This window comes from Artemia sp. Qi Xiang Cuo, chromosome 7, assembly GCF_049724085.1.
Source record: "Artemia sp. Qi Xiang Cuo chromosome 7, ASM4972408v1, whole genome shotgun sequence".
In the NCBI taxonomy this organism is placed as follows: domain Eukaryota; kingdom Metazoa; phylum Arthropoda; class Branchiopoda; order Anostraca; family Artemiidae; genus Artemia; species Artemia sp. Qi Xiang Cuo.
In genome coordinates, this window is record NC_142800.1 from 36,361,096 (window position 1) to 36,384,823 (window position 23,728).

General features: G+C 32.8%; 1 protein-coding gene across 6 annotated transcripts in view; it reads right to left on the bottom strand.

Annotated features, from left to right (window-relative positions):
• Positions 1-23,495, bottom strand: part of LOC148950218 (uncharacterized) — a 146,015-nt gene extending 122,520 nt beyond the window's left edge. For all 6 annotated transcript variants that reach the window (XM_089092241.1, XM_089092243.1, XM_089092239.1 and 3 more), the window contains exon 1: positions 23,438-23,495. The gene's annotated coding sequence lies outside the window, so the exon portion shown is untranslated. The remainder of the gene's footprint in view (positions 1-23,437) is intronic.
• Between the last annotated feature and the right edge of the window lie 233 nt (positions 23,496-23,728).

The window sequence follows — 23,728 nt, forward strand, 5'->3', positions numbered from 1 at the left end:
CTGTGACAAGGTAAACCACGATAAAACACTACTCAAATATTCCGACTCTTGCATTTCAACGAAAGAAATCCAAAATGTACTTTGAAAAATCAAGAGAATGTAACTGTGACAAGGTAAACCACAACAAAACACTAATGGTTGGAGGGGGAGCCAAAATGTAGGGGGGAGGGGGCCCTTTCTGAAATATTCCAACTCTTGCATTTCAATGAAAAAAAAATCCAAAATGAACTTTGAAAAATCAAGAGAATGTAACTTTGACAAGGTAAACCAAGACAAAACACTACTGAAATATTCCAACTCTTGCATTTCAATGAAAGAAATCCAAAATGAACTTTGAAAAATCAAGAGAATGTAACTTTGACAAGGTAAACCAATAAAAAAAACTATTGAAATATTCAAACTCTTGCATTTAATATAAAGAAATCAAAAATGAACTTTTAAAAATCAAGATAATGTAACTGTGACAAGGTAAACGACGACAAAACACTACTGAAATATTCCAACTCTTGCATTTCAATGAAATAAATTCAAAATAAACTTTGAAAAATCAAGAGAATGTAACTGTGACAAGGTAACCCACAACAAAACACTACTGAAATATTCCGACTCTCACATTTCAACGAAAGAAATCCAAAATGAACTTTAAAAAATCAAGACAGTCTAACTGTGAAATGGTAAACGACGAAATAACACTACTGAAATATTCCAACTTTTGCATTTCAATGAAAGAAGTCCACAATTAAATTTGAAAAACCAAAGGAATGTACGAATTACAAGGTAAAGCAAAACAAAACACTACTGAAATATTCCAACTCTTACATTTCAACGAAAGAAATCATAAATGAACTTTTAAAAACCAAGAGAATGTAAGTGTGACAAGGTAAACCACGACAAAACACTACTGAGATATTCCAACTCTTGCAATTCAACGAAAGAAATCCAAAATGAACTTTGAAAAATCAAGAGAATGTAAGTGTGACAAGGTAAACCACGACAAAGCACTACTGAAATAATCCAACTCTTGCATTTCAACGAAAGAAATCGAAAATAAACTTCGAAAAAACCAAAGAATCTAACTGTGACAAGGTAAAGAACGACAAAACGCTACTGAAATATTCCAACTCTTGCATTTCAACGAAAGAAATCCAAATTGAACTTTGAAAAATCAAAAGAATGTAACAGTGACAAGATAAACCACAACAAAACACTAATGAAATATTCCAACTCTTGCATTTCAACGAAAGAAATCCAAAATGAACTTTGAAAAATCAAGAGAATGTTACAGTGACAAGATAAACCAAGAAAAAACACTACTAAAATATTACAACTTTTGCATTTCAATGAAAGAAATTCAAAATGAACTTTGAAAAATCAAGAGAATGTAACTGTGACAAGGTAAACCATGACAAAACACTACTGAAATATTCTAACTCTTGCATTTCAACGAAAGAAATCCAAAATGAACTTTGAAAAATCAATAAAGTGTAACTGTGACATGGTAAAGCACAACAAAACACTACTGAAATATTCCAACTCTTGCATTTCAACGAAAGAAATCCAAAATGAACTTTGAAAAATCAAGAGAATGTTACAGTGACAAGGTAAACCACACCAAAACACCACGGAAATATTCCAACTCTTGCATTTCAACGAAAGAAATCCGAAATGACCTTTGAAAAATCAAGAGAATTGAACTGTGACAAGGTAAACGACGACAAAACACTATTGAAATATTCCAACTCTTGCATTTCAATGAAATAAATTCAAAATGAACTTTGAAAAATCAAGAGAATGTAATTGTGACAAGGTAACGCACAACAAAACGCTACCGCAATAGTCCGACTGTTGCATTTCAACGAAAGAAATTCAAAATGAACTTTGAAAAATCAAGGAAATGTAACTGTGAAATGGTAAAGCACAACAAAACACTAGTGAAATATTTCAACTCTTGCATTTGAACTAAAGAAATCCAAAATGAACTTTGAAAAATCAAGAGACTGTAACTGTGACAAGGTAAACCACGACAAAACACTACTGAGATATTCCAACTCTTGCATTAGAACGAAAGAAATCCAAAATGAACTTTGAAAAATAAATAGAACGTGACTGTGACAAGGTAAATCATAACAAAATACTAATGAAATATTCTAACGCTTGCATTTCAACGAAAGAAATCCAAAATGGACTTTGAAAAATCAAGAGAATGTAACTGTGACAAGGTAAAGCACAACTGAAATATTCCAAATCTTGCATTTCAACGAAAGAAATCCAAAATAAACTTTGAAAAATCAAGAGAATGTAAGTGTGACAAGGTAAACCACGACAAAACACTACTGAGATATTCCAACTCTTGCATTTCAACGAAAGAAATCCAAAATGAACTTTGAAAAATCATGAGAATGTAAGTGTGACAAGGTAAACCACGACAAAACACTACTGAAATATTCTAACTCTTGCATTTCAATGAAAGAAATCCAAAATAAACTTTGAAAAAACAAAAGAATATAACTGTGACAAGGTAAAGCACGACAAAACACTACTGAAATATTCCAACTCTTGCATTTCAACGAAAAAAATCCAAAATGAACTTTGGAAAATCAAAAGAATGTAACAGTGACAAGGTAAAGCACAACAAAACACTAATGAAATATTCCAACTCTTGCATTTCAACGAAAGAAATCCAAAATGAACTTTGAAAAATCAAGAGAATGTAACAGTGACAAGATAAACCAGGACAAAACACTACTGAAATATTCCAACTCTGGCAGTTCAACGACAGAAATTCAAAATAAACTTCTAAAAATCATGAGAATGTAAGTGTGACAAGGTAAAGCACAACAAAACACTAATGACCTATTCCAACACTTGCATTTCAATGAAATGAATCCAAAATGAACTTTGAAAAATAAGAAGATGTACATACATAAATCTACGAAATACCAACGCTTGCATTTCAACGGAAGAAATCAAAATGAACTTTGAAAAATCAAGTGTAACTGTGACAAGGTAAACCACGACAAAACACTACTGAAATATTCCAACTCTTGCATTTCAACGAAAGAAATTCAAAATGAACTTTGAAAAATAAAAAGAATGTGACTGTGACAAGGTAAATCATAACAAAATACTAATGAAATATTCCAACGCTTGCATTTCAACGAAAGAAATCCAAAATGAACTTTGAAAAATCAAGAGAATGTAACTGTGACAAGGTAAAGCACAACAAAACACTACTGAAATATTCCAAATCTTGCATTTCAACGAAAGAAATCCAAAATGAACTTTGAAAAATCAAGAGAATTTAAGTGTGACAAGGTAAACCACGACAAAACACTACTGAAATATTCCAACTCTTACAATTCAACGAAAGAAATCCAAAATAAACTTTGAAAAATAAAGAGAATGTAAATGTGACAAGGTAAACCACGACAAAGCACTACTGAAATATTCTAACTCTTGCATTTCAATGAAAGAAATCCAAAATAAACTTCGAAAAAACAAGAGAATATAACTGTGACAAGGTAAAGCACGACAAAACACTACTGAAATATTCCAACTCTTTCATTTCAACGAAAGAAATCCAAAATGAACTTTGGAAAATCAAAAGAATGTAACAGTGACAAGGTAAAGCACAACAAAACACCACTGAAATATTCCAACTATTGCATTTCAATGAAAGAAATCCAAGATGAAACTTTGAAAAATCAAGAGAATGTAACTGTGACAAGGTAAACCACGACAAAACACTATTGAAATATTCCAACTCTTGCATTTCAACGAAAGAAATCCAAAATGAACTTTGAAAAATCAAGAGAATGTAAGTGTGACGAGGTAAACCACAACAAAACACTACTGAAATAATCTAACTCTTGCATTTCAATGAAAGAAATCCAAAATAAACTTTGAAAAAACAAGAGAATGTAACTGTGACAAGGTAAAGCATAACAAAACACTACTGAAATATTCAAAATCGTGCATTTCAGCTAAAGAAATCCTAAATAAACTTCGAAAAATCATGATAGTGTAAGTTTGACAATGTAAACCTCAACAGAGCACTACTGAAAATTTCTAACTCTTGCATTTCAATGCAAGAAATCCAAAATGAAATTTTTAAAATTCATAGAATGTAAGTGTGACAAGGTAAACCACGAGAAAATACTACTGAAATATTCCAACTCTTGCATTTCAATGAAAGAAATCCAAAATAAACTTTGAAAAAACAAAAGAATATAACTGTGACAAGGTAAAGCACGACAAAACACTACTGAAATATTCCAACTCTTGCATTTCAAAGAAAGAAATCCAAAATGAACTTTGGAAAATCAAAAGAATGTAACAGTGACAAGGTAAAGCACAACAAAACACTAATGAAATATTCCAACTCTTGCATTTCAACGAAAGAAATCCAAAATGAACTTTGAAAAATCAATAGAATGTAAGTGTGACAAGGTAAACCAATAAAAAACACTACTGAAATATTCAAACTCTTGCATTTCAACGAAAGAAATCCAAAATGAACTTTGGAAAATCAAAAGAATGTAACAGTGACAAGGTAAACCACGCCAAAACACAACTGAAATATTCCAACTCTTGCATTTCAACGAAAGAAATCCAAAATGAACTTTGGAAAATCAAAAGAATGTAACAGTGACAAGGTAAAGCACAACAAAACACCACTGAAATATTCCAACTATTGCATTTCAATGAAAGAAATCCAAGATGAAACTTTGAAAAATCAAGAGAATGTAACTGTGACAAGGTAAACCACGACAAAACACTATTGAAATATTCCAACTCTTGCATTTCAACGAATGAAATCCAAAATGAACTTTGAAAAATCATGAGAATGTAAGTGTGACAAGGTAAACCACGACAAAACACTACTGAAATATTCTAACTCTTGCATTTCAATGAAAGAAATCCAAAATAAACTTTGAAAAAACAAGAGAATATAACTGTGACAAGGTAAAGCACAACAAAACACTACTGAAATATTCCAACTCTTGCATTTCAACGAAAGAAATCCAAAATGAACTTTGTAAAATCAAAAGAATGTAACTGTGACAAGGTAAAGCACAACAAAACACAAATGAAATATTCCAACTCTTGCATTTCTGCGAAATAAATCCTAATTGAACTTTGAAAAATTAATAGAATGTAGCTGAGAAAAGGTAAACCACGACAAAACACTACTGAAATATTCCAACTCTTGCATTTCAATGAGAGAAATCCAAAATGAACTTTGAAAAATCAAGAGAATTTAACTGTGAAAAGTTAAAGCAAAAAAAAACACCACTGAAATATTCCATCTCTTGCATTTCAACGAAAGAAATCCGAAATGACCTTTGAAAAATCAAGAGAATTGAACTTTGACAAGGTAAACCACATAAAAACACTACTTAAATATTCCAGCTCTTGCATTTCAACGAAAGAAATCCAAAATGAACTTTGAAAAATCATGAGAATGTAACTGTGACAAGGTAAACCAAAACAAAACACTACTGAAATATTCCAACTCTTGCATTTCAACGAAAGAAATCCAAAATGAACTTTGAAAAATATAGAGAATGAAGCTGTGACAAGGTAAAGCAAGACAAAACACTACTAAAAAAATTCAACTCTTGTATTTCAACGAAAGAAATCCAAAATGAACTTTGAAAAATCAAGAGAATGTAAAAGTGACAAGGTAAACCATAACAAAACACTACTGAAATATTCCAACTCTTGCATTTAAACGAAAGAAATCCAAAAATGAACTTTGAAAAATCAAGAGAATGTAACTGTGACAAGGTAAACCACGATAAAACACAACTCAAATATTCTGACTCTTGCATTTCAAAGAAAGAAATCCAAAATGAACTTTGAAAAATCAAGAGAATGTAAATGTGACAAGGTAAACCACAACAAAACACTACTGGTGGGAGGGGGAGCCAAAAAGTTGGGGGGATGGGGCCCTTTCTGAAATATTCCAACTCTTGCATTTCAATGAAAAAAAAATCCAAAATGAACTTTGAAAAATCAAGATAATGTAACTTTGACAAGGTAAACCACGACCAAAAACTATTGAAATATTCCAACTCTTGCATTTCAACGAAAGAAATCCAAAATGATCTTTGAAAAATCAATAGAATGTAAGTGTGACAAGGTAAACCAAGAAAAAAAACTAATGAAATATTCAAAATATTTAATTTAAATTAAAGAAATCAAAAATGAAATTTGAAAATCAAGATAATTTAACGGTTACAATTTAAACCACTACAAAACACTATTTAAATATTCCAACTCTTGCATTTTAACAAAAGAAATCCAAAATGAACTTTGAAAAATCAAGGGACTTTAACTGTGACTGGGGAAACCACGACAAAACACTACTAAAATATTCCAACTTTTACATTTTAATGAAATAGATTAAAAATGAACATTGAAAAATCGAGAGACTGCAATTGTGACAAGCTAATCCCCAATAAAACACAACTGAAATATTCAAAATCTTGCATTCCAACGAAAGAAATCAAAAATAAACTTTGAAAAATCAGGAGAATGTAAGTGTGACAAGGTAAACCACGACAAAACACTACTGAGATATTCCAACTCTTGCATTTCAACGAAAGAAATCCAAAATGAACTTTGAAAAATAAAAAGAATGTGACTGTGACAAGGTAAATCATAACAAAATACTAATGAAATATTCCAACGCTTGCATTTCAACGAAAGAAATCCAAAATGAACTTTGAAAAATCAAAAGAATGTAACTGTGACAAGGTAAACCATAACAAAACACTCCTGAAATATTCCAAATCTTGCATTTCAGCGAAAGAAATCCAAAATAATCTTTGAAAAATCAAGAGAATGTCAGTTTGACAAGGTAAACCACGACAAAAAACTATTGAAATATTCCAACTCTTGCATTTAAATTAAAGAAATCCAAAATGAACTTTTAAAAATCAAGAGAATGTGACTGTGACAAGGTAAATGACGACAAAACACTATTGAAATATACCAACTCTTGCATTTCAATGAAAGAAATACAAAATGAACTTTGAAAAATCAGAAGAATTTAACTGTGACATGTTAACGCACGACAAAACGCTACGGCAATATTCCGACTGTTGCACTTCAACGAAAGAATATAAAAATTACGTTATAAAAATCAAGAGAACTAAAGAGTTAATATGCCAAGAAAGGTATAACACCGATTAAATATTATAGCTAATACTGGGCAATGACCAAAATTTAGCATGAAGAATTAAAAAATACTAGACTGTAGATATAACTTGGTAAACCACAGCAAACCTCACCTAGAAATGTCAAAGTGTTGCATTTCGGTAAAAGAAATCAAGGATGAACTTTGAAAAAAAAAAGAATGTGACTGTGACAAGGTAAATCATAACAAAATACTAATGAAATATTCTAACGCTTGCATTTCAACGAAAGAAATCCAAAATGAACTTTGAAAAATCAAGAGAATGTAACTGTGACAAGGTAAAGCACAACAAAACACTCCTGAAATATTCCAAATCTTGCATTTCAACGAAAGAAATCCAAAATGAACTTTGAAAAATCAAGAGAATGTAAGTGTGACAAGGTAAATCACGCCAAAACACTACTGAGATATTCCAACTCTTGCAATTCAACGAAAGAAATCCAAAATGAACTTTGAAAAATCATGAGAATGTAAGTGTGACAAGGTAAACCACGACAAAGCACTACTGAAATATTCTAACTCTTGCATTTCAATGAAAGAAATCCAAAATAAACTTCGAAAAAACAAAAGAATGTAACAGTGACAATGTAAATAACTAAAAAAACTACTGAAACATTCCAACTCTTACATTTCAATGAAAGAAATCCAAATTGAACTTTGAAACATCAAGAGGAATGTAACAGTGACAATATAGACCACGACAAAATATTACTGAAATATTCAAACTCTTGCATTTCAATGAAATAAATTCAAAATGAATTTTGAAAAATCAAAAGAATGTAACTATGAAAAGGTAAAGCACAAAAAACACCACTGAAATATTCCAGCTCTGGCATTTCAACTAAAGACATCCGAAATGACCTTTGAAAAATCAAGAGAATTGAACTGTGACAAGTTAAACCACATAAAAACACTACTGAAATATTACAACTCTTGCATTTAAACTAAAGAAATCAAAAAATGAAATTTGAAAAATCAAGAGAACGTAACTGTGACAAGGTAAACCACGACAAAACACTACTGAAATATTCCAACTCTTGCATTTCAACGAAAGAAATCCAAAATATACTTTGAAAAATCAAGAGAATGTAAATTTGACAAGGTAAACCACAACAAAACACTAATGGTGGGAGGGGGAGCCAAAAAGTTGGGGGGATGGGGCCCTTTCTGAAATATTCCAACTCTTGCATTTCAATGAAAAAAAAAATCCAAAATGAACTTTTAAAAATAAATATAATGTAACTTTGACAAGTTAAACCACTAACAAAAACTAATTAAATATTCCAAATCTTGAATTTAAATTAAATAAATCAAAAATGAACTTTGAAAAATCAAGATAATGTAACTGTGACAAGGTAAACGACAACAAAACACTATTGAAATATTCCAACTCTTGCATTTCAACGAAATTAATTCAAAATGAACTTTGAAAAATCAAGAGAATGTAATTGTGACAAGGTAACACACGACAAAACACTACTGAAATATTCCGACTCTTGCAGTTAAACGAAAGAAATCCAAAATGAACTTTGAAAAATCAAGAGACTGTAACTGTGACAAGGTAAACCACGACAAAACACTACTGAGATATTCCAACTCTTGCATTTCAATGAAAGAAATCCAAAATGAACTTTAAAAAATAAAAAGAATGTGACTGTGACAAGGTAAATCAGAACAAAATACTACTGAAATATTCCAACGCTTGCATTTCAACGAAAGAAATCCAAAATGGACTTTGAAAAATCAAGAGAATGTAATTGTGACAAGGTAAAACACAACAAAACACTACTGAAATATTCCAACTCTTTCATTTCAATGAAAGAAATCAAAAGTAAACTTTGAAAAATCAAGAGAATGTAACTGTGATAAGGAAAACTACTACAACAAACTACCGAGATATTACAACTCCTGAAATTAAATGGGAGACATCACAAAAGGGCATTGAAAGATAAGAGCATGTAACTGTGGTATGGGAAATCACAACAAAACACTACTGAAATATTATAATTCTTGCATTTCAATGAAAGAAATCCAAAATAAACTTTGAAAAAACAAAAGAATATAACTGTGACAAGGTAAAGCACGACAAAACACTACTGAAATATTCCAACTCTTGCATTTCAACGAAAGAAATCCAAAATGAACTTTGGAAAATCAAAAGAATGTAACAGTGACAAGGTAAAGCACAACAAAACACTACTGAAATATTCCAACTCTTGCATTTCCACGAAAAAAATCCAAAATGAACTTTTAAAAATCAACATAATATAACTGTCACAAGCTAAACCACAACAAAACACAACTGAAATATTCCAACTCTTGCATTTCACGAAAGAAATTCAAAATGAACTTTGAAACATCAAGAGAATGTAACTGTTACAAGGTAAACCACGACAAAACACTACTGAAATATTTCAAATCTTGTATTTCATGAAAGAAATCCAAAAATGAACTTTGAAAATTCAAGAGAATGTAACTGTGACAAGGTAAACCATGACAAAACACTACAGAAATATTCTAACTCTTGCATTTCATGAAAAAAATCCAAAATGAACTTTGAAAAATCAAGAGAATGTAACTGTGACAAGGTAAAGCACAACAAAACACTGCTGAAATATTCCAACTCTTGCATTTCAACGAAAGAAATACAAAATGAACTTTGAAAAATCAAGAGCATGTAACTATGACAGGGTAAACCCCGACAAAACACTACTGAAATATTCGAAGTCTTGCATTTCACGAAAGAAAAACAAAATGAACTTTGAAACATCAAGAGAATGTAACTGTGACAAGGTAAACGACGACAAAACACTTTTGAAATATTCCAACTCTTGCATTTCAATGAAAGAAAATCAAAATGAACTTTAAAAAATCAATAGAATGTAACTGTGACAAGGTAAACCACAACAAAACACTACTGAAATACTCCAACTCTTGCATTTCAACGAAAGAAATCCAAAATGAACTTTGAAAAATCAAGAGAATGTAAGTATGACAGGGTAAACCACGACAAAACACAACTGAAATATTCCAACTCTTGCATTTCAACGAAAGAAATCCAAAATGAACTTTGAAAAATCAAGAGAGTGTAACAGTGACAAGGTAAAGCACAACAAAACACTACTGAAATTTTCCGAATATTGCTTTCAATCGAATTAAATTCAAAATAAACTATTAAAAATCTATATAATGAAAGTGTATCTTTACAAAGCACGACAAGTTGGTAATTAAATAATATAGCTCTGGCATATCAATGATTGACATTCAAAATGAAATTTGAAAAATCAAGAGAATTTAACTGTGAAAAGGTAAAGCACAAAAAAACACCACTGAAATATTCCAGCTCTTGCATTTCAACGAAAAAAATCCGAAATGACCTTTGAAAAATCAAGAGAATTGAACTCTGACAAGGTAAAGCACATAAAAACACTACTGAAATATTCCAGCTCTTGCATTTAAACGAAAAAAATCCAAAAATGAACTTTGAAAAATCAAGAGAATGTAACTGTGACAAGGTAAACCACAACAAAACACTACTGAAATATTCCAGCTCTTGCATTTCTATAAGATAAATACAAAATGTACATTGGAATATCAAGAAAATGTAAGTGTGAAATGGTAAACCACAGCAAAAAACAATTAAAATAATCTAACTCTTGCATTTAAACAAAATAAATCCAAAATGAACTTTTAAAAATCAAGAGAATGTAAAATTGACAAGGTAAACCATAACAAAACACTACTGAAATATTCCAACTCTTGCATTTAAACGAAAGAAATCCAAAAATGAACTTTGAAAAATCAAGAGAATGTAACTGTGACAAGGTAAACCATGACAAAACACTACTCAAATATTCCGACTCTTGCATTTCAACGAAAGAAATCCAAAATAAACTTTTAAAAATCAAGAGAATGTAAATCTTACAAGGTAAACCATAACAACAAACTACTGGTGGGAGGGGGCGCCAAAAAGGTCGGGGGTGGGGGCCCTTTCTGAAATATTCCAACTCTTGCATTTCAATGGAAAAAAAATCCAAAATGAACTTTGAAAAATCAAGAGAATGTAACTGTGACAAGGTAAACCACGACAAAACACTACTGAAATATTCCAACTCTTGCATTTCAACGAAAGAAATCCAAAATTATCTTTGAAAAATCAAGAGAATGTAACTGTGACAAGGTAAACCACGACAAAAAACTATTGAAATATTCCAACTCTTGCATTTCAATGAAAGAAATCCAAAATGAACTTTGAAAAATCAAGAGAATATAACTGTGACAAGGTAAAGCACATCAAAACACTAATGAGATAAACTAACTCTTGCATTTCAACGAAAGAAATCCAAAATGAACATTGAAAAATCAAAAGAATGTAAGTTTGACAATGTAAACCACGACAAAACCCTACTGAAATATTCTAACTCTTGCATTTCAACGAAAGAAATCTGAAATGAACTTTGAAAAATCAAGAGAATGTAACAGTGACAAGGTAAAGCACAACAAAACACAACTGAAATATTCCAACTCTTGCATTTCAATGAAAGAAATCCAAAATGAACTTTGAAAAATCAAGAGAATGTAACTGTGACAAGATAAACCACGACAAAACACTACTGAAATATTCCAACTCTTGAATTTCAACGAGAGAAATACAAAATGAATTTTGAAAAATCAAGAGAATTTAAATATGAAAAGGTAAAGCACAAAAAACACCACTGAAATATTCCAGCTCTTGCATTTCAACGACAAACATATGAAATGACCTTTGAAAAATCAAGAGAATTGAACTGTGACAAGGTAAAGCACATCAAAACACTACTGAAATATTCCAGCTCTTGCATTTCAACGAAATAAAACCAAAATGATCTTTGAAAAATCAATAGAATGTAACTGTGACAACCTAAAACACAACAAAACACTACCTAAATATTCCAACTCTTTAATTTCAACGAAAGAAATCCGAAATGATCTCTGAAAAATCAAGAAAATGTAGGTGTGACTAGGTAAACCACAAAAAAAAATTCTACTGAAATATCTAAACCCTTGTTTTTCAACGACAAAAATTCAAAATGGACTTTGAAAAATCAAGATAATATAACAGTGACCAGGTAAACCACAACGAAGAACTACTGAAATATTCCAACTCTAGCATTTAAACGAAAGAAATCCAAAAATGAAATTTGAAAAATCAAGAGAATTTAACTGTGACGAGGTAAACCACGACAAAACACTACTTAAATATTCCGACTCTTGTATTTCAACGAAAGAAATCCAAAATAAACTTTGAAAAATCAAGCGAATGTAACTGTGACAAGGTAAACCACAACAAAACACTAATGGTGGGAGGTGGAGCAATAAAGTTGGGGGGCGGGGGCCCTTACTGAAGTATTCAAAATCTTACATTACAATGAAAAAAAATCCACAATTAATTTTGAAAAATTAATAAACTATAGCTTTGATAAGGTAAAACACGACAAAACATTACGCAAATATGTCAAAACTTTAATTTCCGCAACGGGAATACAAAATGAACTTCGTAACAACAAGATAATGTATCGTTAACTTTGAAAAGAACGACAAAACACTAATGAAATATTCCAAATACTTAATTTAATTTTAATAAATTAGATATGAACTCTGAAAAATCTAGATAAAGTAACTTTGACAAGGTAAAGCACAATAAAACACTACTGAAATATTGTATCTCTTGCATTACAATAAAAGAAATCCAAAATGAACTTTGAAAAATCAAGAGAATGTAAGGGTGACAAGGTAAACCAAAACAAAACACTACTGAAATATTCCAACTCTTGCATTTCAATGAAAGAAATCCAAAATGAACTTTGAAAAATCAAGAGAATATAAAAGTGACAAGGTAAACCATAACAAAACACTACTGAAATATTCCAACTCTTGCATTTCAGAGAAAGAAATCCAAAAATGAACTTTGAAAAATCAAGAGAATGTAACTGTGACAAGGTAAACCACTACAAAACAATACTGAAATATTCTAACTTTTGTATTTCAACGAAAGAAATTCAAAATGAACTTTGAAAAATCAAGAGAATGTAATTGTGACACGATAAACCACGACAAAACACTACTGAAATATTCCAACTATTGCATTTCAACGAAAGAAATTCAAAATGAACTTTGAAAAATCAAGCGAATGTAACTGTGACAAGGTAAACCACGACAAAACACTACTGAAATATTCCGACTCTTGCATTTCAACGAAATAAATCCAAAATTAACTTTGAAAAATCAAGAGAATGTAACTGCGACAAGTTAAACCACGACAAACCACTAATGGTGGGAGGTGGAGCCAAAAAGTGGGGGTGATGGGGCCCTTTTGTGTCTTAAAATGCGCAAATAAAAAAGTATTAAAAAATGGGGGGCCTTTGGGGCCCGGGGGGGTCTTTGGGGGCCCCGGGGGTCTTTGGAGGCCCGGGGGCGTTTGGGGAATCGGGGGCCCTTTGGGGACTCTTTGGGGTTGGGGGGCTTTGGGGGCTTGGGGGACCCCAGGGGAAGGGTTCCCTTTGGTGGCCCGTGGGGCCTTTGGGGCCCTGGGGGCCCTTTAAGGTTGGGGTAGGGGACCTCACAATATTGTTCAAATGGAATTGTGTATTATAATGACCACAGAGTTTCACCCCAAATCATCTTTTAAATCATCTTCTAAAATCATCTTCTAAAATGTCTCAGACTGTTTCGCCTAAATCATCTTCCAAAATTTCTCAAACGGTTTCGCCCAAATAATCCCCTAAAAGTAATTTCTGCGTGTTCCTTTTGTTTTGGCATCCCTGCGCTGTCACATTTGTAATTCCTAGGAAACGCTTTCCCGCGTTAATCACTTCATCTCTAAGATGCTCCTAATTACACTATTATGGTTTCGATAGAATATCAATTTATCAATCTGACCTAAAGATCGGAGAAGCCATATTTAAAAATAGAATATTAATTTATCTCTGTCACTAAAGACCATTTATCCCTCAGACCTAAAGATCAAAGAAGCCATAATATTTCTCAATTCCCCTTTTGTGGATCAGTAATTCCCCTCAATTATGCAAATTAATTTCTCAGAAATTTAGTTCCCCTCTTGTCATAGTCGATTATGTAAATCGATTTCTCGGAAATCTTCTCCCCTTCGTTTATATAAATCAAGTTCTCGGAAATCCATTTCCCCCTCAAGTCCTAGATCAATACATCTTCATCAATAAGATCAACAAGATCAATACATGTGCAAACTTCACCCCAGTGTCATTACACCTAGACGAACAACAACAAATCAATTGGCCTTGACCCCATTAGACTCGATCAATAATCCGTGAATAAATTATATCCCGTCAGCGTTAGACTTAATTATAGATGGCAGCACATGTGTTCTCGTGGTACCTCCTGATAGCTTCCTACATATAGGGAAGATGCGGGTTTCTTTCGAAACGGGTTTCTTTCAATTGAGAAATGGATTGTAAAGCGTGGTTTGTTATTGGGTTTACAATATTTAAACTATTGTTTTTTGGGGTTTAGGGGGAAAATGGTACCTAGGTTTGGTTAGGTATTTGATATATGCTATGCTTTACTCCCCATCCCCCCTAATGTGCAAATATATAGCCGAAGTTTGTTCCTAAACTATTATATTTTTATCTTATTTTGTTTTACTTCATTAGCATCAACCACACTTCATTTTTCGCGTGTGTTCCAGATAGTACATAAGTACCCATACTCTAGGATGTTAGACCCTTCCCTGAGGGTTTCATTTTACTAACCTAACCGCTTTCCAAGGTAGCTAAAAGTAGCTAAAATGGAATTGGTACTGTTCTGTTAGATGTAAGGAAAGAAAGATAGATGAAAAAAGAAACTAGATAAACAGTATCTTTCAACGGAGAACTGGATTGCAAACAGTGGTTTCTAACTGTGTTTACAATATTTAAACTTTAGTTTTTTTAGGGTTTAGGGGGAAGAAGGTACCTAGGTTAGGTTACGTATTTAATAAATGCATTGCTTTACGCCCCACCCCGCTGATGTGCAAATATATAACCGAGTTTTGTTTCTAAACTATTACATTTTATGCTATTTTGTTTTATTTCATTAGCATTAACCGAACTTCACTTCTTGCATGGTTTACAGCTAATAGAACAGTATCGTAGAATTTTACCAAACTTTTTTTTTATGAAAATGTACTATCTTAAACATTCTGGGAAACATAAGACACAAGTTATCAATATTAATAAACTAAACTGAATACTTACCATCACAATCAGAATGTCTTCTCTCTCTGATCTGAATGCCCCCTAGGTAAAATCATCGCTTCGTCGTTTGAAGGTCTTAACATTAAATCTACTTCTGTATTATACGTTTGTAGGTAGTTGAAGGAGATGATTTCTTTTTTTGTCAAATTGATCTTAAATTATAACATTCGAAAACAAAATAAGAGACAAATAGGTCTTGTGAAAAGGTTTAGTTGCCCTCCATTCTTTATGGTCTCTTAAAATGGACACTAGAACAAAAAGACAACAAACAGAAACGTATCCGTGATCAGTCTTCTGGCAAAAACATAAATTCCACATTTGTGCAGATAGGAGATCATAACCCCCGCAGCAGATGCAGATAGGGTATCATAACATTTTCTGATACGCTGAATCTGAAGGTCTGATTTACATTAAGATTTATTGACTTTTTGGGGGTGTTTCTCCCTTTTTCGAAAATCAGGCTCCCTGTTTTCAAAATCCCTTTTTCTTCAGAGGCTTGGAGCCTTTGGTTAAACGTAATGAAATTTATATATTTGGAGTCTGTATAGAAACTCAATTGTTATACATTGTTATCAATATTTCATTCTTGAGTTTCGGTTAGAATTTAGCTGAGTCGCTCCTTAATTACAGTTTAACACTATGAACTGTTTGATAAAACTTATTGGGCTAACGTCCTATTTTTTAATTAATCCTGTAGCAAACCGGAGATTTTGAAGCACTATTCATGCTATTAAAGTGTAGTATTTCTGAGTCCAGTTGAAATGTGCACTATTTTAGAAAATTCTCTTCTTGGGGGAAGCTTTTGGTTCCTTTACGTGTACGTAAAGGACTGAAATACCCTTACAGGCCTCTTCTTTTCTTCGATATATGTTCTTACTTGGTTATTGAAACTCATAGAGGACAGAAAATAACAAAATAAAAAATAAAAAATAAAAAGGTGAAACAAACGAGGATTTTGTCAGCCAGTGGTGAACCATGAAGAAGAAGAAATAAGCCAATATTTCGACAAGGACCTCCGCCGAGCCATCCTCAGTGCTAAGCAGAAAAGAAAGAAAAGAAAAAGAAACCAACGAAAATCGAATCTTTCGAAGTTTACTTAACAACGACAGAACAAAAAACAAAAACTCAGTTTTTGTTCTGTCGTTGTTAAGTAAACTTCGAAAGGTTCGATTTTCGTTGGTTTCTTTTTCTTTTCTTTCTTTTTTCTTTAGCACTGAGGACGACTCTGCGGGGTCCTTGTCGAAATATTTGCTTATTTTTTCTTCTTCATATTTCGCCACTGGCTGACAAAATCCTCATTTTTTCACCTTTTGTTTATTTGTTTTTCATTTTGTTATTTTCTTTCCTCTCTGAGTTTCATTTGTCATGTATAGCCAGTGAGGTCTTAGAATGTGCTTACTTGGTTATTCAGCGTACACAGCAAATTTATGCAAATCCAGGGAAGAATTTTTTTTTTAAACTCTTTTTGGGTCTCATTACAAAATGACGTTCATCGCAAGAACATAAGTTGTTCCCACAAAAGGATTTTCGTTCTTAATTAAAAAAAAATTGAATTCAGAAAGCAATATATTTTCACCGTTAGTACACTTAAGGTTAGGGTAGCATCTTAAGAAATTTTCTACCTACAGAAACTCACAAAAAAATTATTTAAAAAAAGCGATTGTAAAAGTTAAAATATAATTTTTGTACATAAATTTCTGCGTGTTCATTTTGCAGACAAGAAAGCTCAACTTATTTCAAAGTAAAAATATATTGCCTTATTTTTATAATTATCTTTTTATACTCAAATTTCAATTAGCATTCCCCTTTTTCTGCTATAATTCAAATATTTGAATTGAACCTATACTGAACGTATTACTTTCGATGGTCCTATAGTCAAATTTAAAATGATATTCAAGAAACTTCAAACTACTGTTGAATTTTAAACCATGTTGATTGATATAGCCTATTTACGGTGAAAATTACATTTTTTCTACTGAAAAGTACATGAATCTTAATAATTTCAATAATTTGTTGGAATTCAATAAGCAAGTCACAATTCCAACAGAATTTTTTTTTTTTTTGACTTGTTTGAATTCGAGCAAAACATTTTGTTGGAAATCAATTTTTTTTTTTTTTACAGTGCAGCTTTTCCACTTGAGACACGACACCAAAGGTGCCTTTTTTAGTGTCATTTGAACTTGATGATGGTGGAATTTATATGAAAGACTTAGATATGTGCAATATCTTTTATATGAGCTATAAAAGATCTACCAACGATGTTCTGGTAGCCTGCTAGTGCCACCCTTTTAGAAATAGCACAAAAAGTGCCATTTTACCATATGGCACCTGCGGAATGACAGAATTTATAAAAAGCACGTAGATATGAGAAATAACTTTTGAATGAGCCATTAAGAATCTCTCTATGATGTTCTGGTTTCCCGCTAGACCTGTTGAAAAAAACAAACAAAAAAAAAAAAAAAACGGGAGACAGATCAGTGCTACCAATGCAAAAAAGTGATTTTCCTTGTTGCTTATGGATGGGGACTGTAACTTCCCTGTACAAGGTTTTGATCATGTTGATTCCAATGGTACACTTTTCATTTTGATATGACTCCATTTTCGAGGGGTATGAGGCTTTTTTTCGAAATCAACATAAATTTCTTTGCGCAATAAACTTTTATTTTTAAGATGAACCGAAATAGTAGTTAACGTTCCTGAGTCTGTGTCAAATGTGTATTTTTTTTTCACTAGGCAGTTTTTTTTAAGACGCGTTTTTTAACTTTTGGTTACTATGGACTGTGGTTCACTCTTTACTAGGTTGCAGCTGCCGCTGCAACCATAATACCTTGCCGGGACATGCTTAAAAAAATGAGCCTAGAAAATAACTGAAAAAAAACAACAGCAGATACCGATATTCCCGATACGATACGTGCGATACCAATGCGCACGATACCGATACGCGCGATATACATACACCCGATACCACATACAGCCTTTCCCCAGGGACTATGGAGGGTAATATCATCATCAGAACCAAATATATTGGACCTTTGAACTATGTTAAACAAAATGGCTATCTCAAAATTTTTATAGGGCTAGTTGGGGGGGGGGGGGAAGAAGGCCTGTAGGGAGGAGGGGGCTACGTGCCCTCTATTCTTTTTGGTCACTTCAAAATCGTACTTACAAATTTATTGCACTTTAAAATTGAGGTATCACACACCTCTCTATGATTGTCCGGGCACCCCTTAATCCTGCTAGAAAAAAAAAGGGAGACAGGTCAGTGCTACCCATGCAAAAAAGTCATTTTGCTTGGTGTTCAAGGTGGGGGTCTGTAATTATCTTACAATAGGTTTTCGACCATGCTGATTCCATTGGTGCACTTTTTATTTCGATTTGACGCCATTTTCAAGGGGTTTCATGCTCTTTTTTGAAATCACCATAAATTTCGTTCCGCAAAAAATCTTTACTTCCCAGAATAACTGAAACAATAGTTACCATTCCTGATTCATTGTCAAATGGCAATTTTTTTCACTAGACAGTTTTTTTTTGAAAACACGCTTTTCAACTTTTTATTGCTATGGGCTGTGGTTGGCTCTTTACTAGGTTGCAGCTGCCGCTGCAACCATGATCCAGTAGTCACGCGATCAGTGAAGTTTCGTTAATGTTAATGAAATAAAACAAAATAGGATTAAAATATAGTATTTCAGAAACAAATCTGGGCCATATATTCGCATATTAGGGGGGGGGTAAAGCATAGCATATATTAAATAAGTAGCCTAACGTAACCTAAACTAACCCAACCTAGGTACCTTTTACTCCCCCTAAACCCCAAAAACCTAAAGTTTAAATATTATTCACGGAGTGAGAAACCCATGTTTGCCAAACGAATTACGGGTTTAAGAAGCTGTTTGCCTGGTTTCTTGAATCATGTTCGCTATACGATTCTCGCGTAACTTCTGGATTCTTAATAAATACCTTTTTTGGAATTAGCTCTCTTTTAAGTGTTTGCCTGTGAAATTTTCAAGATAAAGGGATTGTCTCTAAACTGCCTTTCAATATTCTTAATCCAGGATTCGTTGAGTTACTGCCACATGGTAAGTAAGGTGTGACTCGTACTAAAAGTAACCGGAGCTCCGAATAAAAAAGTTTTGATAACAATGTATGCATCAAAAGAATTGACTTTTTATGGTGATTCCATTTATGTATAATCGTTAAATTTGAGGTTACTCACCAAAAGTTGCGAGCCTTTGAAAATTTACCTGATAGTAGGAAATAAGCAAAATCTGATAAAAACCTGTTAAAAAGGATTATCCTTGTATCATAGTGATATCATGCTATTGCAGTGAGTGTACTATGAATAACGGCAAAGGAAAATTACAAGTTGATTTATTTGAAGCTTCATAAAATTATTTACTGTGGTGCATAATTGCGCATAAGCAGTTATGAAGGAGCGCCGGTACTTCTTTGTGCAGGGGGGAGTGTGTCCGCAGTCTAAAAAATGTATTTTATGTCCGAATGTCCCAGATCTTCGTGATCATTCAGATAGATATAGAAGGTTTTATAAAAACCAACAAAGAGAAAAATCAAAATGAAAAAAAAAAAAAAAAACGAGACTGCGGCCAGTGGAGAGAAACGACAAAATAACGCGGTTATATCGCCTGTATCCAAACAAGGTGTCTTCAGCACGAAGGAAACAAAAGAGGAACAAGATAAAAAAACCAAGCCAAAACAAAAAACCAATAAAACCACCACCAAAAAAAAATATATACAATTGGCGCAAACTGATCCACGTAGGGAAAAGATGCTATTATAGAGTTACTTCAGTGAGGACATCAGAGTAACTGAGGAAAAATAAAAAAAACTATAAATTACTTTAATTATTCTGTTGCGAAATAATCCTTTTGTTGGCTATTACTGAAGCAAATCGTTTTAGTCTAGCAGGCAAAATGGTCCCATGGTGATTATTTAAAATCTTAACTCCCTTATTGACTGTTGATTCACTCTTTAGAAGGTTATCATAAATTGGGTCAATAATTAAATTACCTGTGTGCCTATTTATCGAAAGGTTAGCAAACATATGTTTTTTAATTTCTATGGCTTCCCTCGCCCATTGAGTTTACCCCTTATCATTTGAAATAGCTAAGGCTTCATCAAATTTTACAAAGCGATCTGGTTGAAACCAAATATGTTCTGCTAAAGCTGAAACAAAAGTTTCTTGAGGCTTGCTTAATTGTAGGGTTTTTTCTATCGAATTTCGGTGTTCAATAAACCTTTCAACAAATTGTTGGCGAGTCCTACCAATATAGAACTTCCCACAAGAACACGGAATTTTATACACCCCACTTACTAAATTTCCCCGGGTTAAATCCTTTCAAGAACTAAAGAAACTACCCATTGGCATCAACGATTGGAGACATGTATCAATACCAAATTTACGCAAAACCCGTGAAAGTTTCTCACCCAAACCAGGTACATATGGCAATGAAATGAAACTTTTTGATACATCTAAATCTAAAGACTGAGAAACCCCAATAACCCTACTATCATGTTTAACACGTCTATTTTCAATTATTTTGTCAATGAACTTTTGTCAATGGCTTAAGATCTTTCATTCGAAGGTTTTATAGTCTGGAGAAAGGGGTTGAAATTAATCTAATCTTTCTTCGCTTGGGGAAATATTTGGATTAGACCTGTAATATGACTGGTTCGAGCTAATAGCTCCCCCCCCCCCTTATTGCAGGAAATATATTTTTCTGTAACATAAGTGATTAAATTCTTATTCTTACTGATAGTAGAAATGGTGTAGAAGAGGAGGTATCATTATCACTACTGAGAAGTCCCCAGGGGCAGGGGGGCAAGTTGAACCTGAAGCTTTGTTTTCATCGAATTTCGAAAAATTATAGTTTTTCAAATTTCTGAAATTTCGAGTAACAGAAAATTTCCAATTGTACTAATTATATACATCTTTTGACGGAGTCTTGTTGCTCAGGATCGTTCACCCCTTGCCCCCCTTGCCAGCTCTATGGGAAGCAGTGCTATAAAAAAGATTTGTTAAAAGAATTCACCCTTACAACTGTGGATACAAAAAAGGGTAAAAGGTAATGGATACGGCACTAGACCCTTAAAGTCCAAGCCAGTAGTACTGATCTCCCTTCAGGAGGTGCAACTGGCCTTCAGCCAGGACTTAATGACCCTATAGGTACTTTCTGCCACTTCAAACCCCCTTCCCACCTCCACACACACAAATATCTGAAGTTTGTACTTTTCCAGGGATGATGATCATTCCCAACGCATTATCATCAGAATATTAAATTGAATATAAAAAATAGGGGTTGAAGGAGGGAGTGGTAACTTCTTTCACATGTAAGAGAGCCTTGGATCAAACATTATTTATTAACAAACAGTTTGCAAAGAAAACAATGGTCATTAGAAACCGAAACTGTAAAAAGGGTGTTTCGAGTAAAACATATGGACCAACAAAATCTAAAATGTTTGCTAATTCTGTATGTATAAAACGTATCAATTTTAAAGTTGTTCATAAAAAGATATTAGCATCCGAAAATAAGCACAGCTTTAGAAATATGAATTGAACTCCCCCAGGATGGGGTGCAGTTTTGACGGAAATTATACGATCAAATTGAACATGTAGCTATTGTAAAGTAGCTATTTATGTAGCAAAGTAGCTATTGATTAAATACGAAATTTCTTTAATTTGCAGATCAGGATGGTTACACGTGTTCGTAGTCCTTAGTCCTAATTGTTGAGAGAAAGTTCATTCGAAAAGACATTTGAAGATCTAATGCCATTGTTTAGTAACAAAAGAGATCATGGCAGACATTCTCGAATTTTGGTCCATAGATCAGTAATTTTGGTGGATCAAAATGTTATTGAGCAAATATTCTTGGGGCTATTGAAAGGTTGCTTGTTTACCCTCCCAATCCCAGTAGAAAGACTAGCATGGAGTATACTATTCGCCCTGAAACGTAAATGGAGTCCATAAAAATGAACCATTATAGACTATATATGAATAAAAGTAATGGATTTAGAATACAGCATATTTTCACGTTATCTTTTATTGTGTTGGTCAATGGATTTTCTTATTGGAAAGGCGTGTTTTAGCCCTAAAAAGGCGTGCCAGGCTCATCATTTCATGTCAGGCACTTTTGGTTTCTGTGGAAAACTTTGCCATGATTATATTATTCAGTTATATAATCAGTTCGACGGCCAAATTGTAAGAAATTTTAGGATTTTTGTTTGTTTATTTTTTTCAGCGTCGAAAACTTACTTAAGGGTATCTATTGTTCACATGGTCGAATAAAAAAGAAGCATGCTTAGTTAACAAAAGTCAACACCAAACATACTCGATGATAAAAGAGTTTTTGTGCAAAATTCCTTATTTTTGGGAATCTACTTGTGATTCTATGAATCTAAAAACCAATAAAAAACGGACTTAGTTTGGTTAACTTCTTAGAAATTCCAATTCTGACCATTAACCCTTTTCGATACGGCCGTTGTGTGTGTGTGTTTTATGAAACCTTCTCAACCTTATTTAGGTTGCTATTAAGGGCCCAATTCTGATGCAACAGTTTCACAAGGCCACATAGCCGTGTCTCTGATATATATTATTCATAAAACCTAAAATCAAATGAATTGTAGAAGATTTTTTGAAGAAACAGAAAAATTACTCAAAGCAGTAAATCATACATAATTATACCAGAAACAAAAAAATGTTCCAATTGGTTGTCGGGTTTTTGTTTAGGCATAAGAGGTCATTTTAGAGGTCATTAAGAGGCCCATTTTAAAATTGTAGGTAAAACTTTTCGGAGCGTCTCAGCACAAAAAAAAACAAAAAAACTGTCTAACCGGAACACAAGACAGAACCTAATTTTCAACCCTAACTTAGAAACAAATGTCGGCAGTGGTTCAATCTCAACAAGTGCTGCATTCACTACACCAGATCAGTCTTAAATGGCTTACTCATTGAATGTAATAAAAATCTTACCAGGAAAGTTTTGTTTATATCCTAGGAATTCTTATACATCCGTTGAGTAGGAACCTGGGAAGAGAACTAGATCCAAAAATAGCCCCGATAACAGGCACTGGGAACAAGAGCCTGAGCTATGGCTGCAAAATTATTTTTGGAATCCAACATTTGCCAAAAAATATATACTGCTTAAATAAATTAAAAAACATACATAAGAAAATTGTGACTTTGTGATGAGCCCATTACTTAGCTTAACTGTTACGGATTTATATTCTGTCCTATAAACCATTGGTTGGGTTCAATATTAAT